At 42.7% G+C, this 10,000-nt stretch overlaps 1 protein-coding gene across 3 annotated transcripts in view; it reads left to right on the top strand.

Moving 5' to 3' along the window:
- LOC124379736 (protein phosphatase 1 regulatory subunit 29-like) overlaps positions 1-10,000 on the top strand; it is a 52,530-nt gene that overhangs the window by 17,266 nt on the left and 25,264 nt on the right. Inside the window, exon 1 of one of the 3 annotated variants that reach the window (XM_046840280.1) lies at positions 8,875-8,907. The exons of the other annotated variants lie outside the window; for them this stretch is intronic. The gene's annotated coding sequence lies outside the window, so the exon portion shown is untranslated. Of the gene's footprint in view, positions 1-8,874; positions 8,908-10,000 lie in introns of those variants that run through there. 3 annotated transcript variants of the gene reach the window in all.

Here is a 10,000-nt window from a genome sequence, read left to right as displayed (position 1 = left end):
TGTGTCAGTTGGATGGAGGTGTGTGTGTGTGTGTGTGTGTGTGTGTGTGTGTGTGTGTGTGTGTAGTCTTTTTTAGTGAGAGTGGAGCGAAATGCTGTTTCTTTTGGACTGGATCATATCTGTCAGATCAGATCAGATCGGACTGGGATGCTTAAACTAAAACACTTTTGTCCAATTAGATCAGCTGAAGGGAATCTTTTTCAAACTCAATTAAATGTGATTAGATTGGACTTTTGAGTGTGGATCAGACCCTGTCCTGTATCTCTGGATCACTATGATATTTATAATTTTTGGTTTAATCAGACTGCTATTTTATTCCTGATCAGATCATTTACAGTCATTCAGGATTGGATTGGATCAGACTGGCTGGACCACCCACACATGTATGAGCAAAGAGACTGTATTTTTCTCTCTCTTTCTATACCCCCCCCCCCCCACCCACCACCTCTCATTTCTTTCCGCCGTTTGATATTCTCCTCATCCTTTTATGTTGACCTCCATATTTATCCTCCAGTTCTCCATCACATCTCTCCATTGCAGGTCAAAAAGCATGTTCATTTTTATCAAGTAGATTCTGCAGCCATGTGAGCGGTTCCTTAGCAACGCATCTGTCTGTCTGTCTGCACAGGTTTTAATGAGAGAGAGAGAGAGAGAGAGAGAGAGAGAGAGAGAATGAGAGAATGAGAAAATAAGAGAGATAGAGTGTAAGAGAGAGAAAGAGAAAGTAATTAACATGTTTTCAGTTGAACTTGTTACATGAGCCATTCACACAATAGCCTATTAAACTGTCCTCAGTGAGTAAATGTGTGTGTGTGTGTGTGTGTGTGTGTGTGTGTGTGTGTGTGTGTGTGTGTGTGAGATTGAAATGGTTTGAAAGATTATAAATTATGTCGTGGTGAGTGAGACTCTGAAGGAGACACTCAGTGAGACTCTGAGGAGACACTCAGTGAGACTCTAAGGAGACTGTGAGGGAGACTCTGAGGGAGACACTCACTGAGACTCTGATGGAGACTGTGAGGGGAACTGTAAGGAGGACTGTGAGGGAGACACTCAGTGAGACTCTAAGGGAGACTGTGAGGGGGACTGTGAGGGAGACTCAGAGAGACACTCACTGAGAGTCTGAGGGAGACTCTGAGGGAGACTGTGAAGGAGACTCTGAGAGAGACACTCACTGAGACTGTGAAGGACACTGTGAGGGGGATTGTGAGTAAGACTCTGAGGAAGACACTCAGGGAGACTGTGAGGGAGACACTAAGAGAAACTTTTCGGGAGACTCTGAGGGAGACACTCAGTGAGACTCTGAGGGAGACTCTGAGGGAGACACTAAGTGGGACACTCAGTGAGACTGTGAAGGAGACTGTGAGATAGACTCTGAGGAAAACACTAAGTGAGACTGTGAGGGAGATCGTGAGGGGGACTGTGAGTGAGACTCTAAGGAAACACTCAGTGAGACTCTAAGGGAGACTGTGAGGGGGACTGTGAGGGAGACTGTGAGGAAGATACTCAGTGAGACTCTAAGGGAGACTGTGAGGAAAACTGTGTGGAAGACTGTGAGGGGGACTCTGAGGGAGACTCTGAGCGAGACACTCAGTGAGACTTTGATGGAGACTGTAAGGAGGACTGTGAGGGAGACACTCAGTGAGACTCTAAGGGAGATTGTGAGGGGGACTGTGAGGGGGACTGTGAGGGGGACTGTGAGGAAGACACTCAGTGAGACTCTGATGGAGACTGTGAGGGGGACTGTGAGGGAGACACTCAGTGAGACTCTAAAGGAGACTGTGAGGGGGACTGTGAGGGGGACTGTGAGGGAGACTGTGAGGAAGACACTCAGTGAGACTCTGAGGAGACTGCTGTGCCCAGGATAGAGGTCTGTTCTAAAATGTGAAACCCAAAGTTCTAAAGATCACCATCATATAGAAACAACAGCAAACATCTCCATCTCCATCCTGGAACCCGAAGATCGATGGCTGTCATGAGTTTAAGCCCCGCCCACTGACTACAAACTAATATGTACATGAAAATAGGTCTTTATAGTAATATTGTGTGTGTGTGTGTGTGTGTGTGTGTGTGTGTGTGTGTGTGTGTGTGTGTGTGTGTGTAAGAGAGGGTTGTCAGTTTCTAAACTGTAATTGCCCTGTCAAGGGAGCAGCAAATAGAAGAAATATTGCTTATAGTTATTGGTCCAAGTGACACTAGCACGCTCTCACACACACACACACACACACACACACACGAAAATCCTGGCCAGGTTTCACAGTCGGGTTAACATATGGTCTACCGCTCTTTAGAATCATGCAACTCTTGAAAACACACGCAGACAGGCAAGAGTCCCCCTTAATCTCCCTCCCTCTCTCTCAGTCTCTCTCCCTCTCTTTTCCTCCCTCTATCTCCTGTCTCTTTCTCTCTCTCACAGACAGACACACACACACTTTTTGGCTGGATAATAAAAAGCCTGTAAAGCACTGGGGAAATGGCAAATCAGTCACGACTACAGGAGAAGCCTAAAGAGAGGAGAGAGAGAGAGAGAGAGAGGAGAGAGAGAGAGAGAGAGAGAGAGAGAGAGAGAGGAGGGAGGAGAGAGAGAGGGAGAGGAGAGAGGGAGGGAGGAAGAGAGAGAGAGAGAGAAAGAGAGGAGAGAGAGAGAGAGAGGGAGGAGAGAGAGAGGAGAGAGAGAGAGAGAGGAGAGAGAGAGAGAGGAGGAGAGAGAGAGAGAGAGAGAGAGAGAGAGAAAGAGAGAGGAGAGAGAGAGTGAGAGAGAGAGAGAGAGAGGGAGGAAGAGAGAGAGAGAGAGAGAAAGAGAGAGAGAGGAGATGGAGAGAGGAAGAGAGAGAGGAGAGGGAGAGAGAGAGAGAGAGAGAGAGAGAGAGAGAGAGAGAGAGAGAGGAGGAGAGAGAGAGAGAGAGAGAGAGAGAGAGAGAGAGAGGAGGAGAGAGAGAGGGAGATGGAGAGAGGAAGAGAGAGCGAGAGAGAGAGAGGGAGGAGAGAGAATGAGACTGTGTGTGTGTGTGTGTGTGTGTGTGTGTGTGTGTGTGTGTGTGTGTGTGTGTTTGTGTTAAATCTGTTCATATTCATTTCACTGGGTTGTAAAGGGTTATGATATATAGTTCTTCCCACATCAAGTTCACTAGATAGGTTTGTTACCACGGCAACAACCAGTGATGGCGTTTGTGATGTTACTGATGTTGGTGATGATGTTAGTGGTGATGTTAGTGATGTTAGTGGTGTCAGTGATGATGTTAGTGATGATGTTAGTGGTGATGTTAGTGGTGATGTTAGTGGTGTCAGTGATGATGTTAGTGATGATGTTAGTGGTGATGTTAGTGGTGATGTTAGTGATGTTAGTGATGTTAGTGATGATGTCAGTGATGATGTTATTGATGTTAGTGGTGATGTTAGTGATGTGAGTGGTGATGTCAGTGGTGATGTTAGTGATGTGAGTGGTGATGTTAGTGGTGATGTTAGTGATGTTAGTGGTGATGTTAGTGATGATGTTAGTGATGATGTTAGTGATGTGAGTGATGATGTTAGTGATGTGAGTGGTGATGTTAGTGATGGAGTGGTGATGTTAGTGGTGATGTTAGTGATGATGTTAGTGATGTGAGTGGTGATGTTAGTGATGTGAGTGGTGATGATGTTAGTGATGATGTTAGTGGTGATGTTAGTGGTGATGTTAGTGGTGATGTTAGTGGTGATGTAGTTGATGGTGTTAGTGGTGATGTTAGTGATGTTAGTGGTGTCAGTGATGATGTTAGTGATGATGTTAGTGATGATGTCAGTGGTGATGTTAGTGGTGATGTTGGTGGTGATGTTAGTGGTGATGTTAGTGATGTGAGTGGTGATGTTAGTGATGTTGGTGATGTGTTGATGATGTTAGTGATGATGTTGGTGATGATGTTAGTGATGTTAGTGGTGATGTTAGTGGTGATGATGTTAGTGATGTTAGTGGTGATGTAGTTGATGATGTTAGTGTTGATGTTAGTGGTAATGTTAGTGGTGATGTTAGTGGTGATGTTAGTGGTGATGTTGTGATGATGTTAGTGGTGATGTTGGTGATGATGTTAGTGGTGATGTAGTTGATGATGTTAGTGGTGATGTTAGTGATGATGTTAGTGGTAATGTTAATGGTGATGTTAGTGGTGATGTTAGTGATGATGTTAGTGGTGATGTAGTTGATGATGTTAGTGATGTTAGTGATGATGTTAGTGGTGATGTTAGTGATGATGTTAGTGGTAATGTTAGTGGTGATGTTAGTGATGATGTTAGTGGTGATGTTAGTGGTGATGTTAGTGGTGATGTTAGTGGTGATGTTAGTGATGATGTTAGTGATGATGTAGTTGATGATGTTAGTGGTGATGTTAGTGATGATGTTAGTGATGATGTTAGTGGTGATGTTAGTGGTAATGTTAGTGGTGATGTTAGTGGTGATGTTAGTGATGATGTTAGTGGTAATGTTAGTGGTGATGTTAGTGATGATGTTAGTGGTGATGTAGTTGATGATGTTAGTGATGTTAGTGGTGTCAGTGATGATGTTAGTGATGATGTTAGTGGTGATGTTAGTGATGATGTCAGTGGTGATGTTATTGATGTTAGTGGTGATGTTAGTGGTGATGTTAGTGATGTGAGTGGTGATGTTAGTGGTGATGTTAGTGATGATGTTAGTGATGTGAGTGGTGATGTTAGTGATGTGAGTGGTGATGTTAGTGATGATGTTAGTGATGATGTGGTGATGTTAGTGTGATGTTAGTGATGTGAGTGGTGATGTTAGTGGTGATGTTAGTGATGTGAGTGGTGATGTTAGTGATGATGTTAGTGATGATGTAAGTGATGTGAGTGGTGATGTTAGTGGTGATGTTAGTGGTGATGTTAGTGGTGATGTTAGTGATGTGAGTGGTGATGTTAGTGATGATGTTAGTGATGTGAGTGGTGATGTTAGTGATGTGAGTGGTGATGTTAGTGGTGATGTTAGTGGTGATGTTAGTGATGATGTTAGTGGTGATGTTAGTGATGATGTTAGTGGTGATGTTAGTGATGATGTTAGTGGTGATGTAGTTGATGATGTTGGTGATGTTAGTGATGATGTTAGTGGTAATGTTAGTGGTGATGTTAGTGGTGATGTTAGTGTTGATGTTAGTGGTGATGTTAGTGGTGATGTAGATGATGATGTTAGTGGTGATGTTAGTGATGATGTTAGTGGTAATGTTAGTGATGATGTTAGTGATATTAGTGATGATGTTAGTGATGATGTTAGTGGTGATGTTAGTGGTGATGTTAGTGGTGATGTAGTTTATGATGTTAGTGGTGATGTTAGTGATGATGTTAGTGATGATGTTAGTGGTAATGTTAGTGGTGATGTTAGTGATATTAGTGATGATGTTAGTGATGATGTTAGTGGTGATGTTAGTGGTGATGTTAGTGGTGATGTTAGTGGTGATGTTATTAGTGATGTTTGTGGTGATGTTAGTGATAATGTTAGTAATGTTAGTGATGGTGTTAGTGATTTTAGTGATGCGTTAGTAATAATGTTAGTGATGTTAGTTATGATGTAATTAATGGTGTTAGTGATGACATAAAGGCATACAGACAGAGGCAGAAAGAGAGACTTTATGGATTTGACCAGAAACATACAGAGAGAATAGTACTATTTGTTTGTGTGTGTGTGTGTGTGTGTGTGTGTGTGTGTGTGTGTGTGTGTGTGTGTGTGAATGAGACATTAGATCAATACTAAATCAGGGACAAAATCTTAAATGCTTCTCTAATAAACAAACATGCACTTATGCACTAAAAAGTGTGAGGAAGGATTCTGATTTGATTCTGTACCTGCACAAATACAGTTTGACTGTGATGTGATTGGATACGGTGGGACTGATGTGATTGGATGCCGTGTGGCTGTGATGTGATTGGATACGGTGTGACTAATGTGATTGAATACAGTGTGGCTGTGATTGGATACATTGTAGCTGTGATGTGATTGGATACAGTGTGGCTGTGATTTGATTGGATACGTTGTAGCTGTGATGTGATCGGATACGGTGTGGCTGTGATATGATTGGATACGGTGTGACTGATGTGATCGGATACATTGTGGCTGTGATGTGATTGGATACTGTGTGACTTATGTGATCGGATACGTTGTGGCTGTGATGTGATTGGATACATTGTAGCTGTGATGTGATTGGATACGGTGTGGCTGTGATGTGATCGGATACGGTGTGGCTGTGATGTGATCGGATACGTTGTGGCTGTGATGTGAAATCGGATACGTTGTGGCTGTGATGTGATTGGATACGGTGTGGCTGTGATGTGATCGGATACGGTGTGGCTGTGATGTGATTGGATACGGTGTGACTGATGTGATCGGATACATTGTGCCTGTGATGTGATTGGATACGTTGTGGCTGTGATGTGATTGGATACAGTTTGGCTGTGATGTGATTGGATACAGTGTGGCTGTGATGTGATTGGAAACGGTGTGGCTGTGATGTGATTGGATACGGTGTGGCTGTGATGTGATCGGATACGGTGTGGCTGTGATGTGATCAGATACGTTGTGGCTGTGATGTGATTGGATACGGTGTGGCTGTGATGTGCACGGCTGGTGATGTTGTAGATCCTTCCCCTGATTGTTTAGAGATGGTATGTTACAGTTTAAAATGGATGTCCTTCTTTACTCATCTTTCAAAACTGTTATACACCAGAAGGTGAATATCAGTGACCCTCAAAAGAGTTTTTGGACTCCACTGGTTCTTTACTGTGTAGTAAAAAATACATCATTAAATATCGATTAGATGTTTTATTGTTCCACAGAGTAATTCTTTACCTTCATCACCCAGGAGAAGTAGTTCTTTTCTGGAATTTCTATCCTCGTGTTTCCTTGTCTTTTTTTAAAAAGGCTATTTAATTCCAGGAGGAACTTGTCCCAAAGGGTAAAGAACAGGGTTGGACAGAAGGTGAAGGATTGTAGTGATAAAGAACAGCAGGACATTGGAAATGATGAGAACGATGGATTAGAGAGACGCAATAAAGGCAAAGGAAAGTCTATAAACATGGAATAAGCAGGATGTAATGATTAGAGCAGTGGATCTGAATGTGTACTGAGGAAGTTTCCATCCTGGATCTATAAATGCTCCAATGAGAAGTGCTTGTGGGTTTTTTTGAGCAACAGTAGAAATGAGTTCTCCAGAGTTTTTACACCAGAGTCATTAAAAGTGAATCAATAAAAGAAGACAAACAGTTTATTGTGTTTGTGTTTGCAGCATTGTATTGTGTTTCTGCGTTGCTGGAGATGTTCATAAGCGAATGGAGAAACGATTCCGTAGAATGTTTTCCGCAGCAAGTCGGCATTCAAGCATAAAACAGATGGATGGTTTGGCCACGTCTCAGTGGTTACCCATCTCAGAAAGCGAGTGATGGAAAAGAGTAATATGTAACAGATGGATACGTCCCTGTGTTCTGCCTGAGTAAATACAAAGGACTGAGAAGACGATTCCAGAATGCAAACAGACTGAGAGCAGGACAGAACATCTGGAAATTAGTGATGGGTTGTTTGGGGACGAGTCGGCTCTGTGAGTCGTTTAAATGTTAGGAGATGATTCGCTCAAATGAGTTGTTTGTTTGTAGGTAAATCTTTAAATGTTTCAGAGTAAATTAATCAAACTGTTACCATAGAAACAGCTTTTTAAGATCTAAACTGAATGTTAGTGCCCCTGATCATCAGTGTGTTTGCTCATGATTAGAGTCGCATGGATGTTTGATGTCACAATCATTAACTGAATCAAGTGAAACCTCAAATTCTTATCAATTCATACCAAACAAGAATGTTCCTGATTATAGCACCAAATCATCATCATAATCCTCATGGTCATCATCATCATCATCATCATCATTATTTATTCACAACTTTCCCCTGAAAAATTCTACACTTTGTTTGAATCAGTTTTACTGCTGAAACGAATGATCTGAAACGGCAAAAACCTCAGACCAAATTCACATTGTTAATAAACGTACACAAAACCAACCCACCAATCAGCTTCCTCAGCTACGCTTAACCTCCTAATCCTGAGCCTGAGCTCTCTGCAAACCTCAAACACACACAGAACTGACCTGATCCACCAGAAGCTGGAGAATTAAAAAGAACATCAAAACATCAACACCATCCAAATCAGCATTTAATCAAAGAGGTTTTATCATTTCAGTTGTCGACTCCTCAAATGTTTACTCACTTTTATAAACAACTTAATTGGATTTTTGGTGTAAATGTGCTACTCATTCATTTCTCTTACAAATTTGATCTTTCTCTGATGCATCGCCTCCACTCTCTGTTGCAGAAATATAGATTAGATGTCCACTTCCTGTCTATTTCCTGTCCACTTCCTGTCTATTTCCTGTCCACTTCCTGTCTATTTCCTGTCCACTTCCTGTCTATTTCCTGTCAAACTGAAAGCTCCAGAGATTCAGAGCCCCAGTGAATCATGGAGGTCAGCTTTCTTCTGAGCTCTTCATTAGTTCTAGAAAAACAGTAGAAGGTTTAGCAGTGGATTTGATTAATAAGACAAAGACTAACGCAGGTGATCCAGCCTGGATTCTTCTCCTCTTCTTCTTCCACTTCTCTCTCTCTCTCTCTCTCTCTCTCTCTCTCTCTCTCTTTCTCTCTGCTGGATGTGGTGATTAAGCTGATGGACGATGTTAGTCTACAGGAAGGCTCACAGTGTGTGTCTGGTGTAGAGCTTACAGAGAAGTGACTGGGGCACAGTCGAGGGGGGTCTGACACACACACACACACACACACACACACACACACGCTTGTGACACTACTGAAGAGCTGAGAACAGCAGGACCTGAGCAGAGCTGATGGAGTGCAGAGGGATGATGATGTTACTAAAATGCAGGAGACTGTGGGAGTGAAAGCAGGTGAAGTGAATTTGAGTTTCTTTCAAAAAGGTTCCAAGAACTGATTCCAGGCTGTTTTTGGTTCCTTAAACCCTTTGGAAAGCTGCTCCACACCCCAGTGTGAATGGGATGACCTTCTGTCCTGATATGAGCACCACCACCATCACCATCACTCTGGTATCTCCTGCACTGAGAAGCTCTTTGTGTGTAAAAGCTCTGCGGTTGTAAAGCCTGGCAGTTGTGTGGCGTGTGACCGTGACCAGGATAAAGCGTTCACTATAGATGAATAAATAAATGCTGAATAAAACCTTTTCAGAGCGTATCGCAGAACGGATTTATGCTGCGCTTATTCACTTCCTGCCGTGAAACGTTTTTTATTTAGAGCGAAATAAATATGTAAAAAGGCAGTTCCAGTGCGGAGAAAAGCCCTGGCTGAATGAAGAGATCAGATGGCTGCTGCTATTCATCACGTGCAGGTAGAAAGCAGCCGAGCATCAGCACCAGCAGCTGCATGAATATTTAAACCTGCGGTTTTTATCGAGATCGATGGAGGCCATTAGTGAGGAACAAATCAGCTAAAGATGTGTTTATTGTTTATCATCTTTTCTCCATACGCAGGAATCAAAACCACACTGTAACACTTCACACGCATCTACTCCACTCGGGCTGAACCACGCCGCAGGTCATGTGACACTGGAGGCAGAGTAATAACGGAAGAAGATTTCACGTGTAGGGGAGGAGTTCTAATAAACACACACACACACACACACACACACACACACACACACACACACACACATCATGTTTGAATAAACCTACACTGACATTCCTACTATTAGAACAGATGTTTATTTAATGTCTATGATCAGTGGAGTGTGTGCTGTACACATCACCCACTCAGCCGTTACTATAGCAACCATAGTACATTAAACTAAACCTGCACGACTGAGCTATCAGGAGCTACACATCAACACTTCCTTTAGACACAACTTTGACACTCTGGGTTTTAAACTCGACAAGCCACACTCCAAGTGAAACATGTGTGTGTTTGTATTTGTGTAACGCTGACAGTCATGACAGAATTTTAGCTTGTTAGCTGGAACATCAGCTGCTA

Source organism: Silurus meridionalis, chromosome 26 (genome assembly GCF_014805685.1).
Source record: "Silurus meridionalis isolate SWU-2019-XX chromosome 26, ASM1480568v1, whole genome shotgun sequence".
NCBI classification, from domain to species: domain Eukaryota; kingdom Metazoa; phylum Chordata; class Actinopteri; order Siluriformes; family Siluridae; genus Silurus; species Silurus meridionalis.
The sequence above is the reverse complement of the archived record's forward strand: the minus strand, read 5'-3'. Positions and strand labels throughout refer to the sequence as shown.